The sequence below is a fragment of the Pteronotus mesoamericanus genome, unplaced genomic scaffold, assembly GCF_021234165.1.
Source record: "Pteronotus mesoamericanus isolate MK-2021 breed Mesoamerican mustached bat unplaced genomic scaffold, CSHL_Meso_final contig_56, whole genome shotgun sequence".
NCBI lineage: Eukaryota > Metazoa > Chordata > Mammalia > Chiroptera > Mormoopidae > Pteronotus > Pteronotus mesoamericanus.
The window spans coordinates 10,927,490-10,941,570 of NW_026555201.1; the positions used below are offsets into that span (position 1 = coordinate 10,927,490).

General features: G+C 38.6%; 1 protein-coding gene and 1 pseudogene across 3 annotated transcripts in view; both read left to right on the forward strand.

Annotated features, from left to right (window-relative positions):
• Nucleotides 1-14,081, forward strand: part of FRS2 (fibroblast growth factor receptor substrate 2) — a 110,148-nt gene that overhangs the window by 48,491 nt on the left and 47,576 nt on the right. For all 3 annotated transcript variants that reach the window (XM_054580091.1, XM_054580090.1, XM_054580092.1), the window contains 2 exons: nt 7,795-7,889; nt 8,766-8,808. The gene's annotated coding sequence lies outside the window, so the exon portion shown is untranslated. The remainder of the gene's footprint in view (nt 1-7,794; nt 7,890-8,765; nt 8,809-14,081) is intronic.
• LOC129075877 (glutathione S-transferase Mu 1-like) lies at nt 1,465-2,335 on the forward strand (annotated as a pseudogene).

Sequence of the window (14,081 nt, forward strand, 5' to 3'; positions counted from 1 at the left end):
CTCTATAATGGCTCACTGCAAAACAAACAATGAATGCTATTTTTGCTTTTAGTCTTTTTATTGTAAAGGTAAAATCCTCTTCAATTTTGTTCAGTTAGTAAAACAGTTACAGCATGTCCGCAAATGACATTGTTTCATTCAGCATCATTTCCTTATATCATTGAGAAGATGCTGTAGGAACTTTAACTCTTGTTTATATCAATTACCCTTTGTTAAAGTTGGTTTTGAAATATGTTGTTTTGCCACAGTTCCAAGAACCTGTTCACAGTGTTAAGCGAGGACTTACTATACTCATGTAGGTCTTTCGTAAAAGCAAAGTACTGTAACACAAACTTTCAAAAACCAGGGAATACTTTTACTTAGAAGGCTAGTGTATATATGTATTTAAACTTTCAAGAAACTTTAAACCATCAATTTGTTGAGACTCTCCTCTATAAAACAGTGGGTTGTTTAAATGACATGTTTTTAGTCATTGGGTATAATTTCTCCCAAGGAATTTTCACTTTCTCCAACTATATGAGGATCTTTTCAATGTATCAAGGTCACACTTTCTGGATAGTATGTGTCTTGACAGTTAAATAATTGTCTTTTTATTTTATAATAAGGATGTTACTTTTACTGTGTGATAGCAGTGCATGCATCTCATAATAACCACTAAGCTTACAGTTTAGAAAGAAAATATTCCTACAAAATATTTTCTGATAATGACATGTTAAAAATCAGATTCTGTTGAGTGTAAAGAACCGACACCAGTAAGTGGCATTCCATACTCTCAGGAACTAAAGTGTTCCACATGAAAGAATTTTCCAGAAAGGAAAAATTAATAATCCTAACTTTAGTAATTTTGCTGTAAAATTTTTAAATTTATTTTTAGAGAGGTGAGAAGGGAGAAAGAGAGGAGGAAAAACACTGATGTGCAAGACAAACATTGATTGGTTGCCTCTTGCACACTCTAATTGTTGGCCTACAACTCAGGCATGTTCTCAGACCAGGAATTGAACTGGTGACCTTTCCGTTTGTGGGATGATGCCCAACCCACTGAGCCGTATCCAGGTAGGGCAATTTTGCTGTAAATTTTAATAAATTGGTGGAATACTTTAATATGTGTATTTATCTATTATGAAGAGAGAAAGAGAAGTATTTCAGACATCCAGAAAAAGTACAGAAACTATTTTGATGAATAATTATGTTCCTACTCTATTAAATCTTAACATTTCTTTCCTGACTTTTCAGTGTGTAATGAAATAGCCATCACTTAGAGGTTACTAGGTTAATCATGAATGAATACTAATTAGTAAGTTGTGCTAGCCTGGCTTATGCTTACTCAGTTCACTTAGACCTAAATGTAGCATATTCTTCTGATTCATTCCTTAATGCCACAGTTTCCTCCTTTAACCTTTTATCTAAAGCAACTTTGAGGAGGCTGCCTGAGCCTCAGGTCCTGGGCCTCTCTTCCCCAGGGACAGACCACAGTATCCAAGCCCAGCCTGGAAGAAAGCACTCAAAGTGCAAAAACCAGCACCATGGCCTTGACTTTGGGTTACTGGGACATCCGCTGGCTGGTTCACCCCACCTGCCTGCTCCTGGAATACACAGACTGCAGCTACCAGGAGAGGAAGTACATGATCGGGGACGGTCCTGACTTTGACAGAAGCCAGTGGCTAAGTGAGAAATTCAGGCTGGGCCTGGACTTCCCCAGTCTGCCGTACTTAATTGACGGGACTCACAAACTCACCCAGAGCAATGCCATCCTTTGCTGCATTGCTCACAGCACAACTTGTGTGGGGAGATGGAGAAGATTTGCATGGACATTTTGGAGAACGAGATTATGGACATCCGAATGTACAACATCTGGATCTGCTACAGTCCTCACTATGAGAAACTGAAGCCTGAGTTTTTGAAGGTGCTCCCTGAAAAGATGAAGCTCTTCTCACAGGTTTTGGGGAAGAGGTCTTGATTTGAAGGGGACAAGCTCACCTATGTGGACTTCCTGGCTTATGACATCCTCCATGTACTGTGTATGTTTGAGCCCAAGTGCCTGGATATGTTCCCGAACCTGAAGGACTTCTTGGTATGCTTTGAGGGCCTGAAGATCTCTGCCTACATGAAGTCTGGCCACTTCCAAGGCTGTGCCACATGGGGCAGCAAGTAGGGCCTATGAGCGCAGGAGATGGGAGCGAGGTGCACAGAGGGACCTGGAGAACAGTGGGTCCTCCGTGAACCCACTGAACCAGCTGTCTTGTTTTGTCTCCTATTCTTTCCTTCACCCACACTCACATCCTGTTTGGTGCCCTTCCCTTCCTGTTCACCTGGGATCTTCAAGCTGTCTAGCACCCATTACTCAGTGAAGCCTGTCCCTAACATTGTCCTTATTGCACTAAATTAGAGCCAGATGGACAGACCTTCCTTCAGTGATTGCTCTGCTTTGAGGAGCCCAATGGGACCCCTGGCCTATAGAGCTCAGCCCTGAGCTCCCAGCACCACCCTGAAGACCAGTATTGCCTGGGGTGCGCAAGCCCTGCTCCCCAGCGGGGCCACTCCCAGCCCTGCCAGATCCCCAGGGAAGCCTAATCACGCTGCTGTGCCTTACTCCCTCCTGCCCCCTGAATTCTCCAAGGGACCCTGCTGCTTCCAAGGAAGTGACTGGTGATGCTGGCAGTGGCTTGGTCCTTGGCGTTCCTGGGTGGTAGTAAGGTGTGTTGAGACTCCTTGTTCCCATTTCTGACACCCGTGGAGTAGGACGCCTCACGGGGCTCGCTGTGGGAGGGAGGCCTCTTTCCGGACCTGGCTCTCTCACTCATTCACCCTCCATTATTGAGGGCTCACTGGCAGAGCTTCATGTCTTAGTGAGTGGGGCCCAGAGGTGTTCGGAATCCCCGGGGAGGAGGACCAGGGCTCTTCTCCCTTCTTCATTGTCTGGCTTTATCACACCTGTATGATCTCTAGGATTCCATCTCTGTTCTTTTCTCAGATTTTGTCAAGGTGCCCTCTGCAGGCTTGCTGCACAGCTGTTTTTAAGACTTTCTGTTTTGATTTACTACCTCTTTATCATAGGTACCATAACATAAATTTATTTAGTCCTTCCACATCTGAAAAATGCCCATCTTGGTGTGCGGTGAACTAATACTCTGCTCGGGTATAGAATTCTACAGACCACTCATGGGGTTGCTCAGCTTCTGGGATTCCACGCTGTTGATGAGAATGGTGATGCCAGCTTGACTTGAATCATTTGAATCACAGGGTCGCATCTTTTAAACCTAAGGAGCTCTTAGATTCTTCCTGCCATTCTGAGCTAGCCAAGTCCTATGTGGAAAGCTAGAGCATGTCCTCCACATCACACCCTTCTGTAAACATTTTAAGTCTAGATTTCCTCCACCGTCATCCATGGCCACCCTTTCCCCATCAGCATCACATGTTTTGAAAGTGATTTTAAATCATGCTGTAAGATGTGCTGCTTGAGAGGGGGTTTCTAGGAGCTCAGGGGTTCCCAATTTGTGGAATAGTTTCTGATTTTGTGAGTCTCATACTCAGGCAGGCTCAGCTAGGAGAAAATATTGCAGATCATCAAAGGACTCTTACCCAAAATCCAACCCAATGAAAAAATGTCCCAGCTTTGAACAGGTACTTCCTGAGAGAGAACATCCAGATGGCCAAGAAGCATATGAAAATCTGCTGAACATCATTATGTATTGGAGAAGTTATTAACGCAGTTGAATCCTATTACATATTAACACAGACTAAAATTAAAAGGATTGACAATGAATCCTGATGGCATCTCTCAGTTGGTTAAGCATCGGTCCACAAAGCAAAAGGTTGCTGGTTTGATCCCCAGTTGGGGCACGAGCCTGGGTTGAATCCTGGTCCCCAGGTTAGGTGCATGTGAGAGGCAACCAGTTGATGTCTCTCTCCCTTGCTCCCTCCCTTCCCCTAAGAATAAATAAATAAGATTTTAAAGAAGAAAATAAAATAAAGCAACTTTGGAAGAATGGAACAAATTTCTTAAAAGAGCAACCTGGATTTATGTTATTCCTATGGAGCAAGTGTGATATTTGTAACTAATAATTTTATTCCAGTTTACTGCAGATTATAATAGTGAAAAAGAAAGACTGAGATTTTGCACCATGTCTCTTTCTGGTTTGGATATGATATTTAGCCATTGTATGTGCTTTGTTAATACCTTTCCCATAGGGAAGTTCTGAGAATTGTGAGCAAATGTAAATATCTGGCACACAGAAGTTGCTCAATAAAGGTTACTTTAAAATCACTAACCTTCTTTCCAGTGATTGGACTTGTTAAAGTCTGATTTCCAAGTGAGCAGGGGCATTTCTGCAAAAAATACTCAAGGAGTTTTCCCCCACTCCTCCCAAACAAAGCAGAATTTAACATGAAATTTCAGCATTCAGCTCTTAGAACGCCTGCTGATTGTTTTCATTGTACTCTTGGTTTATTTTTGTACCTAAGGTCTTATAGGCACATAACAAGTGCTTTGTGTACCTTAAACTAAGTGAAAATAAATTGTTCAGATGAAAGGTATGTGGATAAGTCAGTTTGGGGGCAATTCTAGAGAACTCTCGCCAGAAGTGGTATCTTTGTTTTGATCTTCAGACACTATTAAATGTGATCACTGAGTCATACTTGCTGTTTTCCCTGTCCCCTGGCTATCTCTCTTAAGGACCCAAAGCTTGCCAGCCACAGAGTGTTTAAAACAGGGTAGGCCTTAAACCAGGGGGAGTTTGTTTATTTAAAGAAAAATAATTAAGTTCAAAGATCCCAACCATGTCAGAGCTTGTCTAGTCATGTTATAGAGTTAGTGAGTTCTTTTCTGGGGGTCATAGTACTTGAAGGTAACAGACACATTTGAAAGTAAACTTTTCCTGGGATAACTTGGAACTTGATCATATATTCCCTAACAGAAGTCCTTACAGGAGTGGGAGGAAAGGGAATGCCATTTATTTTGCTAGTTGTTTTTTAATGGGACCCATTTAATTCAAATCTTTTACCCTCTCCTTTCTAGTGTTATGATAAAGACGATTTAAAAACAAAACCACCACCACAACAAAAACCCCACAATATGGTAGCTCTATCTTCATTAATTCTTTGAAGTTGGGGTCATAGAATCTAGAATCTCTTAAAAAGGTCAGTATAGTTCTATAGATATTTAGACATAAAGACATGAAAATTGATGACTTTTGTGTTTCAAATGATTGTCATCTCCAAAATTTATGACTGATTTCTCCTATATATTCTCTTCCAGATAAGAAAAGTCTGAGGCAGAGGTTTTGGGCTTGCCTAGGGTACCAAGGCATATCTGTTAGATGACATAACTTGTAAAAACTGAATCGTAGGGGAGGTGAAGGAGAAATAAGCCAGAGAGTTATCTGGTATCATTGGCAGAGGGAAAAACAAATCCTGAGGCCCTGAGAGCGTGCCTCATGTGTTTAAGGATAGGAAAGAGACCAATGTGGCTAGAATGGAGTGAACAAGAGGGAGAATGGTGTGAAATGAGGTTAGAGAGGTGGGGATGGGAAATATCAGATTATGGTCCTATGCCTTTGTAAGGTCTTTGGCTTTTAAGACTAGTGAGGTGGACTCAGTTAGAGGATTTGAACAAAAAATGATCTGACTGGTTTGTTGAGGTGAGCAAGGGAAGGGGAGTCTGGGAGATCAGATAGGAAACTATCACAGTAATGCAGATGAGAAGTAAGGTGGCTTGGACCGGGTGTAGGTAATGTTGTGTATACCATTTGAAACTGGAGCTCCCAGGATGAACAGTTAATGGGTAGTCATGAATACTTCTGCATGTATCTGGTTGACACATTTTTAAAAAAAGATTTTATTTATTTATATTTAGAGAGTTGGGAAGGGAGGGAGAAAGAGAGAGACAGCCATCAATGCGTGGTTGCTTCTCGTGCACCCCTAGCTGTGGGCCTGGCCCGCAATCCAGGCATGTGCCCTGACTGGGAGTTGAACTGGCGACCTTTTGGTTTCAGGCCGGCACTCAGTCCACTGAGCCACACCAGCCAGCGCTGGTTGATGCATTTTTAATGATGTTCAGATTAATCACTGGGTTCAAGTTTTGTCAACTGACTTATCCATTAAAAGTTTCCTGTCACCTTGGAAGCTAAACAGGGTCAGGCCTGGTTAGTACTTGGATGGGAGACCACCTGGGAACGCCAGGTGCTATAGGCTTTAAAAAAAAGTTTTCCATCAGTCTTTTACCTAATGATTTTAACAATCATTGATCACTTTTAAATATCCATTATTTCATTAGGGGTTACAAAATGGTGATTGTCTAATCCTATCATTACTTCTACATTTAAGTTTGGAATCTTATAAAAAAGAGCTTTCATTTATTGACTGCTATATTACCCTGAGGTATTTTTCTTAAAGAAAACCAGGATAAAAGCTTGATTATTCCCCTTTATCCATTTTCAGATAATAATTTAGTACCCTAGTAACTTTCAAAGATGACCATAAATTTTTAATATGTTAATGTTTCAATCAGTGGTAGTCATTATTATTTTTTTTTGTAGTCAGAATGTCAGTATCATTTCATGTTCATTTGCTCTTAAAACATGTCTTCAAAATAAACACTATAAGGTATATTCTGAGAAGTCTTCCATTTCTCTCCCTTCTATTCTGTTTTCTCTTACCTCTGTAGATAACCCTTTAAAAATGGTTTCAGTTTATCCTTCCCATTGCTTCTTTTTGAAAGAAAAAAAAAGCAAGTCTATATTAATATTTGTATTCCCCCATTTTTTTACAAAAAGAGTAGTATTTTATGGAATCCTGATTTAGCTACGGGATTGACAGTAGGAAACTCCTGGGTTCCTGAGGATTACTTTTGAGACCTGTCAACCTTTCACTCCTTATGAAAGATTTTCTCTTATATTCTTAGCTGTCTTCACAACCAGCACCTCAAAGAACACACATATTTAAAAAAGAGGACCTTCACTCACATTATTTGGCAATATTTAGCAAAATTGCGTATCTAGCAAATTCCCTTCGAGGAGTCTTTCCCAAAAGTGTGCACTAACAAAATTAGGAAGTGACATATGCCTTTGTTTTGTTCCTTGAAGGTTGGGATCCTGTCTTGATTGTCTTTTAATTAGGGGCTTTGTTTATTGGAGAACAAAGCAATAATGATAATGTAGTTGGCCTTAATATCGATGGTGTATGTGTGGAAGATACGACATTTTGACACTTTGCCGTTTTGAAATACTGTCAGGTTAAATATTTTACCAATTAATGTTAGGTCATTCATCAGTTTATTTATCCTTTCAATAAATATTTATTGAGCACTTAACATATGGTAGTCATTGTCTTAGGTGCTTGAAAAATGCGAGTAAATAAAACTGACAGAAATCTCTGGAGCTTACTTTATAGGTGTGAGAGGGAAGTAGACAAATGGACATAACAAATAAGCAATTAACTTCTTTTTTTCAAATGTGCTGTTTTAGTGCTTCTCTTCTACATCTTCCTTGTTTTCTTTTTCTAATCTATACATGGCATTTTTAACAGTTGCAAGACCCTGGTGGGTGAAAGGGCTTGAGGACTGAAGGGGTTATGGATGTTTATACTCAGTACTTGTAACTTACCAGATTCTGGGCTTGTGGGACCATAGTCTGTACTCCATCCATCCCAGCTTACCCTCAGTTCTGCTAATGTTTTTTAATTGGAAAGTTGGTCAAGAACTGTTTTGATAGTTCCCTGAAGTCACTGAAATTTAGATCATTGTCATTAAAGATTTCATGTTTTTATAATATATTCTTAATTATTACATCTTTATTTCAGAAATGACCATTAAGAAGTAGATTCCCAGATGCAAAGTGATGAAACAGCCAATTTGTCATAAAGTAAAATGCAGCTGTGGCTTTTCAACCAGATTAGTAAGTGTGGCCAACATTTTTTTAACTTTATACTTATTTTACCTACTTTGAAAAACATTTAATAAAAAAGCATAGTGCATATTTTTAAAATGTCAATTTGTATTTCTTTTTCTTTTTTTACTGTGAGTTATAGTACAGAGTCTAGCATATAGTTTCTGTGCTATACCTTTTAAGAACAATAAAGGTAATATTATAAAATCATAGCTTTAGAGGAAATGTATGAAAAAGAGTCCGTCACTAATACATCTACTCTCACAATTTTTGAATGTATGTTTTCCCTACCAGTCTTTGTTCTACATATTTAAAAGAGAACATAATTTTGATCATTGTGTTAAAAAGAGTATGCTTTTTATATATTTAAAAAAATTGTTTCAAATATTTCTCCCTGGCGGAAAATGTTTGCTTCAAGTACAGGGTTCCTTATTGGGGTGACAAAAATGTTTTGGTGTTAGATGGTGGTGAACGTTACATAACTTTGTGAGTATAGTTAAAAACTACTGAATTTTATACAATAAAAGGATGAATTTTATGACATGTAGATTATACCTAAAGAGTACCTTTCAGGAGGTCAACTCTTGACTGGAGTAAAACCCAATTGAGTAATGATGTTTTAGAATATGAAAATGTGCCACACATTACGTACTTAGCAAAAATGATTTGATATAAGTATTTTTGTAATGATAAAAATAAGTATTTTTATAAAAATAAAAAAGTACTTTTATTAAAGACTTACTGTCTCTTAAGGTTTGGTAATACTAAATGTTATAATATTCTGTATGTACTGTGTTAGCATTTTGTAACTTTTCATTTTCAACAGACTTTCTGTTTTGAAACTAACATTTCTACTTTTCTACTGATTTTTTTTTTTTTTTTTAGGAACAAAATTGTATCTATTTTTCTCAGAAGAGAATTCTACAAGGTAAGAAATTGGAACAGTAGTAAAACAAATATAACTGAAAAGAGGCTAAATTTTTCTTGATACTTAAAAATTCCTTTCCTATATTTGTATCTTTTCTTCATTATTACAAGATTCTCACAAATTGGTTAGCAAACCTTTATTACCTCAGAATTTGCTAGAAAGACTCAGGCTTATCTTTTCTGAATTTAGGGTAAAAGGGTGTGGTAAAAGTAGTCACCTTTGAAACTCAGGTACTGCTTTTCCTAGTTAGAGCTTATTCCTCATGTCAATAAGAGTGGGGTTGTCTATTTTATGGAAAGTTCTCTTCTTCCATTGGGGCCCATCCACCTTTTACCTCAGTTGACATTACCTAAATGAATCTGCTGAGTAGAAGGTTCATAGAATCTCTCTCAGGGGCTTTATTTATTTATTTTATTTTAAATAATGAAATGTTTTCATTTTTAAATTTTTCGTTAGCATTGATGGTTTTATTTTATTTTAATATTGATTATGCTATTACCTGCATAATCAATAAAATATATTAAAATATATATTTTAATTATTTGGTGTAGGTAGCGCTGATCACTAGGAAAATTTATGCTAAATTTTCCCCTTAACCCCTGCCACCCAGGACCTCCCCCCATGTCCTCTGGTAATTTTTTGACCCCCTTAGTTCTTGTCCATGGGTCATGCATATAAATTCTCTGGCTACTCCATTTCCTCTATTGTTCTCAACATCCCTCTGCCTACTCTGTACCTACCAATTTGTACTTCTTAATTCCATTACCCTTTCCCACTTTCTCCTCCTCCTCCCAAATGATAACACTTCAAATTATCTCCATATCTTTGATTTTGTTTCTGTTCTGCTTGTTTGCTTAGTTTGTTTAGTTTGTTTTTTAGAGTCAGTGGTTGATAGTTGTGAATTTATTGCCATTTTAATGTTCATAGTTTTGACTTTATTCTTTTTCTTAAATAAATCCCTTTAACATTTCGTATAGTAATGGCTTGGTGATGGTGAATTCCTTTAGTTTTACCTTATCTGGGAAGTACTTTATTTGCCCCTCCATTCTAAATGATAGTTTTGCTGCATAGGGTAATCTAGGTTGTAAGTCCTTGCTTTTCATTACTTCTTGCCAATCCCTCTTTGCCTGCAAAGCTGCTTTTGAGAAATCAGCAGACAACCTGCCTCATAGGAACTCCTTTGCAGGCAACTGTCTGCTTTTCCCTTGCTGCTTTTAAGATTCTCTTTTTATGTTTAACCTTTGACATTTTAATTATGATGTGTCTTTGTGTGGTCCTTCTTGCATCCATCTTGTTTGGGACTTTTTGTGCTTCCTGGACTTTTTCAAATAAGTTTTCAGTTTCTTGCTCTTTCTCTCTTCCTTCTGGCCCCACTATGATTTGATTGATGGTATGTTTGAAGTTGTCCCAGAGGCTCTTTATCCTCAATTTTTTTTTCATTCTTTTCTCTTGCTATTTTGATGGAATTTTTTTTTTCTTCCTTATGTTCCAAATTATTGATTTGATTCTTGGCTTCATCTAGTTCACTGTTGATTCCCTGTAAATTTTTCTTCATTTCACTTAGTGTAACCTTCATTTCTGCCTGGGTCTTTTTTATGCTATTGAAGCACCCAAAGAGTTCCTTGAGCATCCTAATAAGCCGTGCTTTCAATTCTGCACCTGATAGGTTGCTTATCTCTGTTTCATTTAGTTCATTTTCAGGAGTTTTGTTCTGTTTTTTTAATGTGGGCCATATTTCTTTGTCTCCTCATTTTGGCAGCCTCTCTGTGTTTGTTTCTATGAATTAGGTAGAGCTGCTTTGACTCCCTGCCTAGTAGCATGGCCTAATGTAGAAAAGTGCACCGTTAGGTTGGATGGGGTGGACCCTTAGGTAATCACCTGAGCAGGGCAACCTGTGTGAACCAGGCTGATGGAGTCTCAGATATGGTGTCACTGCTCTGTTGCTGTGTGGAGGAGGGCTCAGAAAAGGGACAGTGGTCACTGCTTGGCCTCTGGAATTTTGTCTGGGAGAGAGCTGTCCCCTGGCACTCGCTGTGATGCCAGACACTTCAGTGTCTCCCCGTAAGCTACTGGTGCCCTTCTGGCTGCTGTCCCAGTGCTGGAGCCCAGAGGGCGTGAGTCTGCCTAAGTCCTAAGTCTGTTATGGACTCTTTAAGAGGAGAGGCCTGAGAACCCTGCAATTTCCTCCGTCACCCCAACCCCCACTGGTTTTTACAGCCCGAAGTTGTGGGGACTTACCTTCCTGCCACTGGAATCCTGGTTTGGGGGGCCTGGCATGCAGGTCAGATCCTTCGCTCCCAAGATATACCTCTCGATTTTTATCCACTGCATACAGGTATGGACTGCCTGTTCCGATCTGCCCCTCCTACCTGTCTGAATGAATGTGACTTTTTTAACTCCTTGGTTGTTGGACTTCCATACAGCTTGATTTTTCTGAGAATTCTAGGTGATAGTTGTTCTGTAGTTCAGCTGTCATTTTTGTTGGGGCTGTGTGAGGAGGTGAGCTGTGTTTACATACACCACCATCTTGACCAGAAGTCAAATAATTCTCTTAGGGGCTTTAAATTAAAAGAAATTATTTAACTGTGTGTTTCCATCTCTGGAAATTGTATAATTGCTATATGAGCATATTTAGTTTAAAAATGTAATGCTTTTTACCAGGTAGATAATAAAAGATTGAGTAATGTCTACTATTGTTTTTAAAAATTGAGCTCTTTTTTCAAAAAAATGTATTTAGAAAGAGAGAGGAAGGGAGGGAGAGTGGGAGAGAACTCTTTGGTGTAGGTAGCGCTGATCACTGCAGGTTAATTCAGTCTGTTAACTGGAAATGATTATATAGTTAATTATTCAGATCAATAACTCTTCCTCATTTATTCACTTTTTCCGATATCCTGTATCCCGAGTGGAACATGCATTCTCAAACATATCTTTTCCACCTAGTTTTGAGACTGCCACAGATTTAGTTAATCAAGTCAGTTTTTATCCTGATAACTAAAAACAAGGGTTAAAATAAAGGGACTGATGAGGAGGACGGGAGGGCAGATCACCAATACACTTCATTTTAAAGTTTCTTGTGAAACTCTTTTTTTCCTTCGACTTCTGGGGGCTTAAAGGAGGAGCTCCTGAACCCGTGTGTAGCACTGTCTAATCTTATAGGGCACTGCTCAAAGATTTCAGGAGAAGTCCCTTTCTTGGACTACAGTGCTTAAAGCATAGACTAAAACTTCAAAAGAGCTAATCTTACTGAATGAGAACCTTGATCTGTTACATCTTTGCTTCTGTTTTTTTGGTAAATGTAATTTAAGTCTTCCACATTAATATAATAATGATGGATCATGGAGTCTAGTACCCTGATGGCTCCCATATAAGTGTTCAATAAATATTTATTTTTACAAATACCCAGGTGGTTTTATAGTTTTTTTAGAGTAGAAAGTAATCAAAACAAAATTATTCACATTTATTTAGTATCACCGTACTTCACAAAGGTGTTAAAAGGACAATGACAACTTTAAAAAAATTGTTAACCATACACTTAAAAATGGTTGAAATAGCCCTGACTGGTATGTGTCAGTGGGTTGGGCATTGTCCCACAAATCAAAAGGTTGGTGGTTCAATTCCTGGTCAGGGCCATGGCTGAGAGCCAGGTCCCCAGTTGGGTTGTGTGAGAGGCAACCAATCAATGTTTCTCTCGCACATCAGTGTTTCTCTCCCTCTCCTGGCTCCCTCCCTCCTCATCTCTCTAAAAAGAAATAAAACCTTTAAAAAATTTTAAAAATGCATGTAAGTTCTGTTATGTACATTTTACCACAATTTTAAAAATAAATATTGTTTAAATTTTGGGGCAGCTGTTTATTGTGAAAGAGGATGGCTATGTCTGAAGTATCATTTTCAGCCTCAAGTGCAAGAGTATTATGAAGTTAATGATGTTCCTCCATTTATGTTATACCCATCATTGCTGGTTCATTAAAGGACTGTTCTGTTTGTTTTTTTTTTTTAATGAGTCCTCATATAAGAGACTTTTTAAAGTGCTTGATATGTATCCTTTTGTTTGTGTCTTGTAAAAGGCTTTAGTATTGTATTTATTAGGTCTTAATCTAATTCCTAAAGTCTTCTCCACCCTCCTCTCACTGCTTTTTTTTTTTTTTTTCTTAAGATCTGGCCATGTTGCTGAGTGCTCATCTAATTGTTTCATCCTCCTGTTACATTGTATTCTAGGTTGTTTATTAAAATGAAGCTGTTAATGTATGTAAGGCACACTAAAATGAGTGTTGAAGAAAAGCTAATTTCCCCTGGGTGGTATGGCTCAGTGGATTGAGCACCAGCCTGCAAACCAAAGCATTGCCGGTTCGATTCTCAGCCAGGGCACATGCCTGGGTGTGGGCCAGGTCTCCAGTAGGGGGTGTGTGAGAGACAACCACACTTTGATGTTTCTCTCCCTCCTTTTCTCCTTCCTTTCCCCTCCCCAAAAATAAATAAATAAATAAATAAAATCTTTAAAAAAGAAAAAAGAAAAGTCAGTTTGTGCTCTTTTCTTTATATTAGAATTGAAGTTAAGGAATGTGAGTTAGATGCTGTACAATATTAGAGGAAATATAAACATCGATTTAGAAGGCTGTCTAAGCGTCTGTTAGAACAAGCAAAGAATTGTGGTACCTAACAAGAGCATGTAATTTTCTTCTGGAAACAGTGTTATTAAAATACTTAGGTCTCAGTACTAGCCCACAAAGGCTTAATAATTAAAAGATACTGGTAATACTATGGAATGTTTACATTCTCTATTACTTATTAATTTCTACATTGTATTTTATTTGAACATTCACCTTCTTTTTTCTGACTTCCTCGAAGCAGACCATGTTCTATGAATTCCTGTCACTGAATCTAACACAGAGTAAGGACAGTACAAATGCAGGATTTTAAATTCGGGATGCAGAAACAGTTTCATTCATAGTAGCACAGTATCAGCAGAAGCAACTTCTTTTACATCTCCCTAACTAGGCATTGTCAGAGAATGGGAAGCTCCAAGTCCATGGTGAGCGCCTGCCTCCTAGTAGTGAAGAGGGGAGAGAGGAAGAGATGCCTGTGAGAGGATGGGCTTGGCCAGGACATTAGAAGGATAATGGCAGCAGTGACCAGGTCAGGGAGGGGCTTCCATTAAGGAGAAAAAGCTGAAGGTACCCTGTTGGGAGCAGTTTCTTTGTTTGAGAGGAGTATCTTAGGACCACTTAGTTCTGAGGGCTCGGAGGAACGTGGTGGAATGAAAAAGGGTAAGGGAA